At 42.6% G+C, this 15299-nt stretch overlaps 1 long non-coding RNA gene across 1 annotated transcript in view; it reads left to right on the forward strand.

Moving 5' to 3' along the window:
- LOC133509920 (uncharacterized) overlaps positions 1-12764 on the forward strand; it is a 54447-nt gene extending 41683 nt beyond the window's left edge. Inside the window, exons 5-6 of the long non-coding RNA XR_009797470.1 lie at positions 2067-2155; positions 10930-12764. This is a non-coding gene — a long non-coding RNA (uncharacterized LOC133509920). The remainder of the gene's footprint in view (positions 1-2066; positions 2156-10929) is intronic.
- The last annotated feature ends 2535 nt before the right edge of the window (positions 12765-15299 follow it).

The following is a 15299-nucleotide window of genomic DNA, read 5'->3' on the forward strand; positions in this document are numbered from 1 at the left end:
GTCATCAGGACCAACTGCCTTTCCATTTTCATCCTTTGTAGTGCCTTTCTGACTTCCCCCTTAGTAATCATTGCCACTTCCTGGTCCTTCACACTTGCCTCTTCAACTGTTCCTTCTCTGTCATTTTCTTCATTCATCAACTTCTCAAAGTATTCTTTCCATCTATTTAGCACACGGCTGGCACCAGTCAACACATTTCCATCTCTAGCCTTAATCACCCTTACCTGTTGCACATTCTTCCCATCTCTATCCCTCTGTCTGGCCAACCTGTAGAGATCATTTTCTCCTTCTTTCGTGTCCAACCTGGTGTACATGTCTTCATATGCCTCTTGTTTAGCCTTTGCCACCTCTACCTTTCCCCGACGTCGCATCTCGATATACTCCTTTCGCCTCTCCTCAGTCCTCTCAGTATCCCACTTCTTCTTCGCTAATCTCTTTCCTTGTATAACTCCCTGTATTTTGGGGTTCCACCACCAAGTCTCCTTCACCCCTTTCCTACCAAAAGACACACCAAGTACTCTCCTGCCTGTCTCTCTGATTACCTTGGCTGTCGTAGTCCAGTCTTCCGGGAGCTTCTGCTGTCCATCGAGAGCCTGTCTAACCTCTTTCCGAAAGGCCGCACAATATTCTTCCTTTCTCAGCTTCCACCACCTGGTTCTATGCTCTACTTTTGTCCTCTTAATCTTCCTACCCACCACCAGATTCATCCTACACACTACCATCCTATGCTGTCGAGCTACACTCTCCCCTACCACTACTATACTGTCAGTAACCTCCTTCAGATTACATCGTCTGCACAAAATATAATCTACCTGCGTGGTTCTACCTCCGCTCTTGTAGGTCACTATATGTTCCTCCCTCTTCTGGAAATAAGTGTTCACTACAGCCATCTCCATCCTTTTTGCAAAGTCCACCACCATCTGTCCCTCAAAGTTCCTTTCCTGGATGCCGTACTTACCCATCACTTCTTCATCACCCTGTTTCCTTTACCAATATGTCCATTACAATCTGCACCAGGTCACATCCTACCTGTGGGGCATAGCCGCTAAGCACATTATACATAACACCCTCAATTTCAAATTTTAGTCTCATCACTCGGTCTGATACTCTTTTCACCTCCAAGACATTCTTAGCCAGCTCTTCCTTTAAAATAACCCGTACTCCATTTCTCTTCCCATCTACTCCGTGGTAGAATAATTTAAACCCTGCTCCCAAACTTCTAGCCTTACTACCTTTCCACCTGCTCTCTTGGATGCACAGAATATCAACCTTTCTCCTAATCATCATGTCAACCAACTCCTGAGCTTTTCCTGTCATAGTCCCAACATTTAAAGTCCCTACACTCAGTTGTAGGCTCTGTGCATTCCTCTTTTTCTTCTGACGCTGGATCCGGTTTCCTCCTCTTCTTTGTCTTCGACCCACAGTAGCTGAATTTCCACCGACGCCCTGCAGGTTAGCAGGCGTTGTTAACCCGGGCCACGACCGATCCGGTATGAGATTCTTTAGATGAACGCTCATATTTGTTTGGCACAGTTTTTACGCCGGATGCCCTTCCTGACGCAACCCTCTGCATTTATCCAGGCTTGGGAACGGCCTACAGATTGCACTGGTTTGTTTCCCCATAGGGCTGCATTTTATAACCACTGCTGTTGCCCCGACAAATTTGAAATTATCAGAAATATATCCAATTGGCACAACAGGGTATAATAACAGTGATATTGTTGACCACGATTATGACGTTATGACTTCTCTTCCAGACCTGTTCTCTGAACTAGAAGATTCCAAGTGATGAGTGCTATATTTTTTTCCAAGTGTAGCTTTGCTCTGCTCCAATTAAGATAATGTTTCTGCCTGTAATCAAGAATACTTTGCTTTGCTCCAGTTTAAAACTGTTTCTGCTTGCAATGAAAAATGGTTTGCTCTGCCTGCAATGAGGAATGCTTTGCTCTTCTCTAGATAACGTGGTAGCAAATGTAGGATAAACGGGGGGGGGGAATGTTGGAATAATGGTGAATATAATTATCATACATCTGCTTCCAATAAAGAAATGCTTTGCTCTGCTCTAGATAACGTGGCAGCCACCTAGCAGGAGATGGCACAAGAACAAAAACATCTAATCATCAGAACTGTTAGAACCAGGAGCACCTGTTGTCTGGTAAAAAAAATGATGACCACACAGCAATCTTCCAAACACATGCAAACAAACAAGTACACTTCGTTTCCAACTATGTTTTGGTCACCAGTCTCCTTTTTCTAACATCCATGTAAATAAGGGATGTTTTGAAACTAAATAAATAGAGGTGCTGAGGAAAGGATAATCAGAGAGTGCTGTGGTAAATTGTACAAGACAGTGCCTCTCCTCTCTCCTCACGAGCTGTCAAACTTGAACTGGTGTCTTTGCTTCCTTTTTGTCCAGTTTAATGAATGTATAATTGGTAAACCTGACAGTGTCCAACTTTCTCTTAACGAATCTCTTTCCTTGGATGACTTCCTGTATTTTGGAGTTCCACCACCAAGTTTCCTTCTCCTCTTTCCTACCAGAAGACACCCCAAGTACTCTCCTGCCTGCCTCTCTGAATACCTTGGCAGTAGTATTCCAGTCTTCTGGGACCTCTTCCTGTCCATCGAGAGTATGTCTCACCTCTTTCTGAAAGGCCACACGACATTCTTCCTTTCTCAACTTCCACCACCTGATTCTCTAATCTACCTTTGTCTTCTTAATCTTCCTACCCGTTACCAGAGTCATCCTACACACCACCATCCTATGCTGTTGAGCTACACTCTCGCCCACCACCACCTTACAGTTGGTAACCTTCAGATTACATCGTCTGCACAAAATATAATCCACCTGCCTGCTTCTACCTCTGCTCTTGTAGGGCACTCTATGTTCCTGTCTCTTCTGGAAATAAGTGTTCACCACTGCCAATTCCATCCTTTTTGCAAAGTACACCACCATCTGCCCCTCAAAGTTCCTTTGTTGAATGCCGTACTTACCAATCACTTCATCGCCCCTGTTTCCTTCACCAACATGTCCATTGAAATCTGCAACAATCACAACTCTCTCTCTGTCTGGGATGCTCAGGTCTACTTCGTCTACTTCCTTCCAGAATTTCTCTTTCAACTCGAGGTCACATCCTACCTGTGGCGCATAGCCGCTAATCACATTATACATCATACCCTCAATTTCGAATTTCATGTTCATCACGCGATCTGATACTCTTTTCACCTCCAAGACCTTCTTAGTCAGCTCTTCCTTTAAAATACCCCTTACTCCATTTCTCTTCCCATCTACTCCATGATAAAATAATTTAAACCCTCCACCTAAACTTCTAGCCTTACTCCCTTTCCACTTGCTTTCTTGGATGCACAATATATCAACCTTTCTCCTCATCCTCATGTCAACTAACTCCTGAGCTTTTCCTGTCATAGTCCCAACATTGAAACTCCCTACACACAGCTGTAGGGTTTGTGCATTCCTCTTCTTCCTCTGCCGACTAAGCCGCTTTCCTTGTCTTTTTTTGCCTTCGACCTACATTATCTGAATTTCTACCTATGCCTTGCAGATCAACAGTTCCGTTGGCGGGCGTAGTTAGCAATGACCTAACCGTATGGAATTCATATGATGAATGCTCATACAGTGAAGAAAATAAGTATTTGAACACCCTACTATATTGCAAGTTCTCCCACTTAGAAATCATGGAGGGGTCTCAAATTTTCATCATAGGTGCATGTCCACTGTGAGAGAGATAATCTAAAAAGACAAATCCAGCAATCATAATCTCTGATTTTTTTTATGATTTATTTGTGTGATACAGCTGCAAATAAGTATTAAGTAGTAAGTAAGTAACACCTGAGAAAACCAATGTTAATATTTGGTACAGTAGCCTTTGTTTACAATTACAGGGATCAAACGTTTCCTGTAGTTGTTCAGCAGATTTGCATACACTGCAGGAAGGATTTTGGCCCACTCCCCCAAACAGATCTTCTCTAGATAAGACATGTTTCTAGTCTGTCGCTGAGAAACATGGAGTTTCAGCTCCCTCCAAAGATTTTCACCTGGGTTTATGTCTGGAGACTGGCTCGGCCACGCCAGAACCTTGATATGCCACTCCTTGGTTTTCCTGTCTGTGCTTCGGGTCATTGTCATGTTGAAACACCTAGCCACGACCCATCTTCAATGCTCTGATTGAGGGAAAGAGGTTGTTCCGCAAAATCTCACAATACCTGGCCGCGGTCATCCTCTCCTTAATACAGTGCAGTTGTCCTGTCCCATGTGCAGAAAAACACCCCCAAAGCATGATGCTACCACCCCCATCCTTCACAGTAGGAATGGTGTTCTTGGGATGTAACTCATGATTCGTCTTCCTCCAAACACAATTCGTGGAATTATGACCAAAAAGTTCCATTTTGGTCTCATCTGACCACAAAAGTTTCTCCCATGACTCCTCTGTATCATCCAAATGGTCATTAGCAAACTTAAGACGGGCCTTGACATGTGCTGGTTTAAGCAGGGGAACCTTCCGTGCCATGCATAATTTGAAACCATGACGTCTTAGTGTATTACCAAAAAAAAAACGGTGGTCCCAGCTCTTTTCAGATCATTGACCAAATCCTGTTGTCTTGTCCTGGGCTGATTCTTCACCTTTGTAAGGATCATTGAGACCCCACGAGGTAATATCTTGCATGGGGCTCCACTCCAATTGAGATTGACAGTCATGTTTAGCTTCTTCCATTTTCTAATGATTGCTCCAACAGTGGACCTTTTGTCACCAAGCTGCTTGGCAATTTATCCATAGCCCTTTCCAGGCATGTGGAGTTGTACAATTTTGTCTCTGATGTCAGCTCTTTGGTTTTGGCCATGTGACAAATTTGAGTCTTACTGATTGTATGGGGTGGACAGGTGTCTTTGTGCAGCTAACAACCTCACACAGGTGCATCTGATTCTGGATAATACATAGAGTGGAGGTGGACTTTTAAAGTCAGACTAACAGATCTTTAAGGGTCAGAATTCTAGTTGATAGACAGGTTTTCATATACTTATTTGCAACTGTATCACAGAAATAAATTGTTAAAAAATCATACATTATGATTGCTAGATTTTTCTTTTTAGATTATCTCTCTCACAGTGGACATGCACCTACGATGGAAATTTCAGACACCTCCATGACTTCTAACTGTGAGAACTTGCAATATAGCACGGTGTTTAAATACTCATTTTCTTCACTGTATTTTGTCATAACAGACTTTAACATTCATGTTCTTCCAGAACATGGAAAAAAAAATTATTAATTCCCTGCTGTACGAGACACCTTTTACCTCTCTCAACATATTAAGAGCCCAACTCACATTCAAGGTCATGTTCTCCCCGTGCCTGCGTGGGTTTCCTCCAACATCCCAAAAACATCCATTCATTGGGGACTCTGAATTGCCACTAGGTGTGATTGTCAGTGGAACTGTTGTCCACGATTGCCTGGCAACCAGTCCTCCCGTGACCCTTTGAAGGATAAGCAGCTCAGAAAACAGTGTTATTTTGTTTAACATGAGGGAAATTTCTGCGTTAAGTGAAGTCCGTGTAGTATGAGTTGATTTTTGTTGATTTTTTTTTGTTCATTATTTATTTTATACAGGATGTTTTTTTTTTATTTATAGTGCATGTTATTTTTTGTTGTTAAGGTTGTTTTATTTTTCATTTCCAGTCAGGGAGAACTTGCAATATTGCAAGGTGTTCAAATACTTATTTTCTTCACTGTATATTTTTGGCACAGTTTTATGGCTGGTGCCCTTCCTGACGCAACCCTCTGCATCTATCCGGGCTTGTGACCGGCTGACAGCTTGCGCAATATTGTACTACCCAATGGTCTACACTCAGGGGTGCTAAATGTGTCGATGTGCGCAGGCCGATGTTTTCATCGCTGCCACCGGGGCTAGCGCTGTTCATCGCCGCCATGGAGGTGGATCGGGTGGTGAAGCGGTTTGGCTGCATTCATAGGAGAAAGGAACTCCCACCGACCACCAGTGTCCTTGCATGCATGAAGTAATTACTTCGCCAGCCATGGGTCCTCCTGAGAAGTGAGCCACATATCATCTAAATATGTCTCAAAACGATAGGGTATTATTGCCCCAGTCACTTCACTGGACTGTGACATCTTCTATTCTTCAAAAAGAGCTTCTGTATCAGAAGGGATGTTGGAAAAATCCGAAAATCTCTTTTGTTCATCTCCCATAGCAGGTGGCAACGCGTCTTCTCAATGGCAACTGTCCCTGTGTGACATCTGTAAATGACGTTGCAGGCAATATGGCTGCCACTGGTATGTTGAGCGAGACTTCCGCAACTTTACGGATGAATGAAGCCCTCTACACTTATTTATTTTCATATAGACATTGAAGTGAATAATGTTATATGTAGTTTTCATCACAATATCTATTTTAAAATGCATATAAGTTGACCTTTAAGGAGTAGTACTGTATGATCCTCCAACAAAACTCATTTTAACCAATTCTGAAATGTGACCATACTACCGGGAGTCTAACTACAGTACGTGCTCCCGGTTGTACGGTATGAGGGTGATGGTTTTAAAGTTTTTGAAAATAAGTAAAGACCTACCCAGCTTTGCTCAAACTGTGTTGTTCCTTAAAGGCCAAGTGTCATCAAACGGATGATTTTTGGTATATTATTAATGAAAAACCCACAGCCAATATGGTCCCATGTGTTTTTTCACCGCAAAACATGATTTTGACGAATACAGCTTTTTGTAACTCCCGCCATGAAAATCCTCTCAAGGGATTTGTTTTCGAGAAGAAGCAGGAAGTGACGTACAGGACAGAGGCGCCCCCGAGTGGACTCGTTTGTTTCCATTATTTTTACCTCCGGGAAGGTAGCTCATTGTTCCTTCGTGTTAGCCCAAATGCCGGCTCATTGCATTGCTGGACATTGCTTGAACACTCGGGAGAATGGAATTACCCTTCATAAGTTTGAAAGAGACCCCGTTTGTTGTGAAAAATGGATTGCACGGGTGCAGAGAACGAGAGCTTTGTGGGTTCCAAATAACAGGTAGGTGTGTATACAGCTCCAAAAAAAAAAATTAGCGCGGACTACGTAATCGGTCTCTCTCATAACGTAGGAAAAGATCCACGTATGAAATGTGTGGATGTGCGCGTCACCCAGCCAACAATGTCTCAATAGTGTTCATCGAGTACTGCGGTGACTTTGAACATACCCCTAAAAGCAACATAGGTAGGCTCCACCTCCTCCTTATATGCCACCACGGGCGCCAAAACTCAGCCACGCCGGCTGAGGTGCCACATTCGGCGGTCACAGCTTCTGCGAAGGCTGCGCGTCGGGCTTTGCGACAGGGGCGGCTCTGAAGAACCCAGCCGAGAACGCGTTACTCAGTCGCGTGCACGCATAAAGCGCCCCGGCTCGACTGTGACTAAAGCAGCACCGCTCGGCTCTGTCATAAGCCACACCGGGCGGCTGCGATGAGCCGCGATGGCTCATCTCCGTCGCGGGAGTGGATCGGACAGGATACGGTTTGGCCGCGATCAGATATCATCTGAATATGGCTCGAAACAATAGTGTAATGTTGCCCTGAGAGCTCCAAACAATCGTGTAATATTAATACTGTTATGTGTATTTTTCATTACAATATCGATTTTAGAACGTTTATAGGGATGACACCGGGCTTTAAGATTGTTTTCGTCTTTTTTGACCGCAAGGTTCACGCTGTCTCACCAATTTGTTTCCTAGAATTCCCTTGAAGGTGGCATGATGGCTCAGCTGGAAAGCGTTGGCCTCACAGTTCTGGGGTCCCGGGTTTAACCCCCGACCCTCCTGTGTGGAGTTTGCATGATCCCCCCCGTGTCTGCATGGGTTTTCTCTGGGCACTCCGGTTTCCTCCCATATCCCCAAAACATGCAACATTAATTGGACACTCTAAATTGCCCCAAGTGTGATTGTGAGTGCGTCTGTTTGTCTTGATGTGCCCTGCGATAGGCTGGCAACCAGTTCTGGGTGTCCCCTTCCTCCTGCCCGTTGACAGCTGGGATAGACTCCAGCACTCTCCGTGACCCTTGTAAGGATAAACGGCTAAGAAAATGGATGGATGGAATTCGTTTGATATGATTGTCTTTTTTTTTATAACAATTCTTCCTTGTATCGTGTGGGTGGAGCTTACCTAAGGCAGCCTGCTTTTGTTTTCATTTTGTTTTTTCAAATGAATTTTTTCTCCAGTGGATGCATTTTGGTCCCAAAAGTTGAATGAGTTTTACAAAAACAACACAGGGAATAGGTGTTTGCGAAAAGTCAAGTAGAAATGAATAGTCACTGAATCACTCTGCTATTCGATTGGTCAGTTGAAGAACTTGAAAAGTAACTGTAAACATTACCTGCACCTCCATGTCTACCTCCACCACCACCTCTTCCGCCCTTAACAGCTTTCAATCCACTGAGGTAAAATTTTCTGTGATTAGTGGCATGAATGAAAATTACATATTTAAACCAATTTTGTAGAATATTGCATTAACTGGAGACTCTAAATTGCCCGTATATATGATTTTGAGTGCAACTGTTCTCAGTCTCCATGTGCCCTGTGATTGCCTGGCAACCAGTTCAACATGTACTCTGACTCTCATCCCACACTTGTGTAACCACGTTATTCCAGATACATTTACTTTTTTTTCTCAAAAATAAATATTTTTTCAATTATCATTGTTCTCATTAATGGTAGAGAAAGCTTTGAAATCATTCATTTTGGTTTATCTTGTTTTGGATCACAAAAACCTGGGATTTGAATGGTGGCATCTAAAATCTTATTTGAAACTAAGAACAAAAATTAACCACAGCGGGAATTTTTAAATGCAGAGCTCACGCCGTAGCTCCTTGCTGTCATTGATCAGAAAGAGATAAAACAGTAGTGACATTCCACTTGTGCTCCACAATTCTGACAAGAGACCAGGTACAAAAATTGCAAATAGCTTATTGATTACCCCAAACTTGTTCTTTAATTTTGGAGTAAAAGCCCACGTGATGGATTTTAAGTGAGACAGAAAAAAAGAAATAAAACATTTAGCCCTTAAAACATTTTTTTTTCTATTTGGGAATACAAGTAAATATAATTTTACACCCCAAAGACCGGACACCCATACCATACAAATCAACACCCCCATCACCACCACTCCCTCCCCCACTGGATTGTTTTTAATTACACAACACAACACAGTGAGAACAGATTGTTTCGTTTTGAGTATGTTTTTCATAAGATGTGAACGCTTGCATTTTTTTAGAAAACATCATTCTGACATCTATGACATCTAAGTACAGAGAAGGTCAGAAGGAGCTACATTGTGTCTTTGTGGATCTAGAGAAAGCCTATGACAGAGTACCAAGAGAGGAACTGTGGTACTGCATGCGTAAGTCTGGTGTGGCAGAGAAGTATGTTAAAATAGTACAGGACATGTATGATGGTAGCAGAACAATGGTGAGGTGTGCCTTAGGTGTGACAGAGGAATTTAAGGTGGAGGTGGGACTGCATCAGGGATCAGCTCTGAGCCCCTTCCTGTTTGCAGTGGTAATGGATAGGCTGACAGATGAGGTTAGACTCGAATCCCCTTGGACCATGATGTTCGCAGATGATATTGTCATATGCAGTGAAAGCAGGGAGCATGCAGAGGAACAATTGGAAAGATGGAGACATGCACTGGAAAGGAGAGGAATGAAGATTAGCCGAAGTAAAACAGAATATATGTGCGTGAATGAGAAAAGTAGAGGGGGAAGAGTGAGGCTACAGGGAGAAGAGATAGCGAGGGTGGACGACTTCAAATACTTGGGGTCAACAATACAGAGCAATGGAGAGTGTGGTCAGGAAGTGAAGAAACGGGTCCAAGCAGGTTGGAACAGCTGGCGAAAGGTGTCTGGTGTGTTATGTGACAGAAGAGTGTCTGCTAGGATGAAGGGCAAAGTTTACAAAACAGTGGTGAGGCCGGCCATGATGTACGGATTAGAGACGGTGGCACTGAAGAAACAACAGGAAGCTGAACTGGAGGTGGCAGAAATGAAGATGTTGAGGTTCTCGCTCGGAGTGACCAGGTTGGATAGGATTAGAAATGAGCTCATTCGAGGGACGGCCAAAGCTGGATGTTTTGGAGACAAGATTCGAGAGAGCAGACTTCGATGGTTTGGACATGTTCAGAGGCGAGAGAGTGAGTATATTGGTAGAAGGATGCTGAGGATGGCGCTCCCAGGCAAAAGAGCGAGAGGAAGACCAAAGAGAAGGTTTATGGATGTGGTGAGGGAAGACATGAGGGCAGTTGGGGTTAGAGAGGAAGATGCAGGAGATAGGCTAAGATGGCAAAAGATGACACGCTGTGGCGACCCCTAACGGGACAAGCCGAAAGGAAAAGAAGAAGAAGATTCTGACATCTATGTACTGTTTGTATGTTTCAGTATTCCCTTGATAGGCTTGAACAGGATCAAATTTCACTCAGATTTAAAAAAAAAAAAAAAGGGGGGGGGGGATCGAATATACCATTTGAGTCCAGCATGGTATGGGTTTCTGCTCTTAAGAGTACATACCTCATGCAAAGTATTGAAGAAAATATATATATATATATCTATATTCACTGTTTCTTTTTGACAGAGTGATTCAAGAGCTAAAGAAAAAGTTTTCATTCTCTAACCTTTCGAATTGTCATTGATTCGTAGTGTTTATAATGAAGCAAGTAATTTTAAAGCAATATCTGTAAAAAAAATTCTCCCCAACTTTAATTGAACTCAAACATCTAAAACCGTAAAAAACAACACATTTTTAGAGCGAGTTATTGGGATTTGAAGTGTTTGCTAATAATGCATTTGTAATCTACATCTTTCTAGTCACTTGATTTCTTTACACTCTTCATTGTGTGCATGTGTATGCATGTTTCTTTGTTTTATAGAAGTGGATCTCTGTCAGCAGGCAGTCGTGGAAATGATGAACAGGATCAAGACAGGAGTCCAGGTTCAGCTTGTGAGCAAGAGTCGACGTCGCAGGAAACAGGAGAGCTTTTAAGTTATGTTTTAGGATTTAAAAACTCAACTATACATCCATCCATTTTCTTTGCTGCTTATCCTCACAAGGGTCGCGGGAGTGCCGATGCCCATCCCAACTGTCAACGGGCAGGAGGCAGGGTACACCCGGAACTGGTTGCCAGCCAATCGCAGGGCACATGGACACAGACAACAGTCACACGCACACCTAAAGGCAATTTAGAGTCTCCAATTAATCTTGGATGTGGGAGGAAACCGGAGTGCCCAGAGAAAAACCACACATGCACGGGGAGAACATGCTCCACACAGGCGTGGCCCGGATCGAACCCATGGTCCTCAAAACAAAGCCGTGAGTCCAAGGCTTTACTAGCTGAGCCTGAAAGGTGCCGAATAATATTGCATGCCCCACTTTTCAGTCTTTATTCATTAAAAAAGTATAAAATGTACAAGAAATTTAGTTCCACTTCTAGAATGTGTCCCATTTGTTGTTGATTCTTGACAAAAAAATGAAAATTTTATCTTTATGTTTGAAGGATGAAATGTGGCGAAAGATTGAAAAGTTCAAGGGGGCCGAATACTTTCACAAGGCACTGTAATGAAAGTATTCGGCCCCCTTGTTCAAGGTGAAAGTTTAGAGGGACGGCCGGGTCTTGGTAGATTTGCAGTGGTCTGATACTCCTTCCATTTTAATATGATTGCTTGCACAGTGCTCCTTGAGATGTTTAAAGATTGGGAAATTATTTGTATACTAATCCGGCTCTAAACTTCTCTATAAAAGTATCTCGGAACTGCCTGGTGTGTTCCTTGGTCTTCATGATGCTCTCTGCACTTTAAACAGAACCCTGAGACTATCACAGAGCAGGCGCATTTATGCGTAGACTTGATTACACACAGGTGGATTCTAGATTCTGGATTCTATTTATCATCATCAGTCAACATTGGATCATTCAGAGATATTCACTGAATTTATAGAGTGAGTTTGCTGCTGTGAAAGTAAAGGGGCCGAATAATATTGTACGCCCAACTTTTCAGTGTTTTTATCTGTTAAGTATAAAATATCCAATAAATTTTGTTCCACTTGACAATTGTGTCCCACTTGTTGTTGATTCTTGACAAAAAAAATATAATTTTATATCTTTATGTTTGAAGCCTGAAATGTTGAAAGCTTCAAGTGGGGAATACTCTCACAAGGCACTGTATATATACACGCACGCACGCACGCACACATACTGTATTTTATGGATGACAAGCCACTTTTTTGGGGTGCTGTGAACCTAGCAGTCTTTTTTACAGTAATTAATCAACTTTCACTCATTATATGTGGAGCAGGATTGTCATTGGTGTATTGGATGAATAATGTATGACAAGATTTTATTTTCAACGGACTCAGATGTATGAGCTACAGGAGGTCACAGAAAGGGCACATTAACAAGTGCAAGAGAGCTGTCAAACAAAGACCAAGGTCAATTGGCCAGTAGAAAATTGACGGCATGGTGCTGCAACTGGTTCAAATCCCGGCCTAGTCTGTGTGGAATTTGCATGTTCTCCTCGTGCCTCTGTGGGTTTTCTCTGGGCACTCCGGTTTCCTCCCACATCCCAAAAGCATGCAACATTAAGTGGACACTAAATTGCCCTGAGGTGTGATTGTGAGTGTGGCTGTTGTCTGTCTCCCCGTGCCCTGCGATTGGCTGGCAACCAGTTCAGGGTGTACCCTGACTCCTGCCTGATGACAGCTGAGATTGGCTCCCGCACTCCTGCGACCCTCATGAGGATGAGCAGCAGGGAAAATGAATGAATGAATGTTCGAAAAGTTACTTGAAAGAAACCTGTAATATAAGAGACAGTTCAACAGTCATCCACATGGCTACTGGTATTATACCTAACTGGCTTGACACTGAAATGCACAGACATTTATTTTTCACTTACCTTACAGCAACTTCCCTAACCCTTTCATCCAACCAATTTTGTTTTGTTATGTCTGGGTGAAATGAAACCTAACAATACAGTAGCAGTGTAAGTTATCATCTACACACTTTGCACTTCTCTCGACACCTCCCCTGATTTCCTAGACAGCTCCTTGTGTGAGTCCCTGAAACACGAGAAGTGTAAACTCTGTGCTGTGTCCGGCACTTAATGTACACTTTTGGTTATAGGTTTACCTGATACTTTAGGTTTTAGGCTTCATTTAGCCCTGAGGTGCAATTCCCAGCTTGCTGTCCCCTTAACACAGTGTGTAGGAAATGTCATTGTTGTTTTAAGCCACATTTTCTACAAAGCAGATTCACCCTCAAGAGGCCTCAAAGAAGCCACTCAACTTTCCAATGAACCAAATGTGGCAGAGGAAGTCTCAGTCAGATTTGATTTAACAGTAGACTTAGCCCTAACAATAGTCTCTATCAAAACAGATCTAGAGTAAACAAACAAACCAAATAGCATATTGACCTAAAATGAGGATGAGGTGAATTGTGAGTGAATGATGTTGTCACACTTCACAATGAGCAAATTCATGACGAGGGGTACCAATTTTACTTTCTGATTCTTCCATTTTTTTCCCCCAGAAAGAAACTGTGACCCTCCTTTTGCTTCCCATAGCTCTAGTTTAACAGGTCGATTCCAGCGTTTGACTGGTGAACTGGGTCTCGTCCGAAGATATCTGGGATAGGCTCCAGGATGCCTGTGGCCCGAGTAAAGAAAAGCGGAAAACAAAATAGAGGATTTTCTGTCCTCTCTGTGTTTTTTTTTTGTAGACTATAGTTTATTTATTCCATGTATGATTTTACAGGGTTCCTTTTCAATAGTAATATCTTGTCCAGTTTGTTGGTTTTTGTTTCCAACTATTGTTGTCAGACCACATCCTTGTATCAACCAAAGAGCTCTTTCCACTCATTTGTATTTTGTCCAGGTGTCCCCCTGGTTGTTGCGTTGATTTGGGTTTGGGTCCCGACAAAGCTGACCTAAAAAAATCAGGAAAACCCTTCTACCAATGTACAATGCGCACCACCAATTTGCTGCTACCCATATGCTCAAAATATTGGGAATTATCTATACTTATATTTTGTTAGGTTTGTACTTGTATTGTTTTTTTTTAAAAAGAAACTGTCTGTACAACAATCATTAATAATAATCATTGTGCATGTGCTGATGTAGCCGTAATATAATCTTAGGACAGGCCACAGGACACGCTTGTCTTGGTCCCCCTATTTGTCAGAACAGAATCCCTCAACAACCTAAAATAAATGCTCAATGATGGCATAATATTTTATTAATACTGTTGATAACCTATTAGTGAGTAAGTTTCTTTCGGCTTGTCCCGTCAAGGGTCAATGATGAACGCCCATATTTGTTTGGCACAGTTTTTATGCCGGATGCCCTTCCTGACGCAACCCCTCTTGGGGAGTAAAGGCCCGAGTGAGATACGAACTCACAACCCCTGGTTTACCAAACCAATGCTCTAATCACTGAGCTACACTCTTAAATATATTTAACACTGTTTGACTGAAACATTCTTTGCATGAAATATTTGTGCATAAAAGGAGTTGGTTGACATGATGATAAAGAGAAAGGTTGATATATTGTGGATCCAAGAGAGCAGGTGGAAAGGTAGTAAGGCTAGAAGTTTAGGAACAGGGTTTAAATTATTCTACCACGGAGTAGATGGGAAGAGAAATGGAGTAGGGGTTATTTTAAAGGAAGAGCTGGCAAAGAATGTCTTGGAGGTGAAAAGAGTATCAGATCAAGTGATGAGACTAAAATTTGAAATTGAGGGTGTATAATGTGGTTAGGGGCTACGCCCTACAGGAAGGATGTGACCTAGAGTTGAAAGAGAAATTCTGGAAGGAACTAGATGAAGTAATTCTGAGCATCCCAGACAGAGAGAGAGTTGTGATTGGTGCAGATTGTAATTCACCAAGATATTGGTGAAGGAAACAGGGGTGATGAAGAAGTGATGGGTCAGTACAGCATCCAGGAAAGGAACTTTGATGTACAGATGGTGGTAGACTTTGCAAAAAGGATGAGATGGCTGTAGTGAATACTTATTTCCAGAAGAGGGAGGAACATACAGTGACCTACTAGAGCGGAGGTAGAAGCATGCAGGTGGATTATATTTTGTGCAGATGGTGTAATCTGAAGGTTACTGACTGGAAAGTAGTGGTAGGGGAGAGTGTAGCTCGACAGCATAGAATGGTGGTGTGTAGGACTACTCTGGTGGTGGGCAGGAAGATTAAAAAGACAAAAGTAGAGCAGAGAACCATGTGGTGGAAGCTGAGAAAGGAAGAAT

This window comes from Syngnathoides biaculeatus, chromosome 12 (assembly GCF_019802595.1).
Source record: "Syngnathoides biaculeatus isolate LvHL_M chromosome 12, ASM1980259v1, whole genome shotgun sequence".
Classification (NCBI taxonomy): Eukaryota; Metazoa; Chordata; class Actinopteri; order Syngnathiformes; family Syngnathidae; genus Syngnathoides; species Syngnathoides biaculeatus.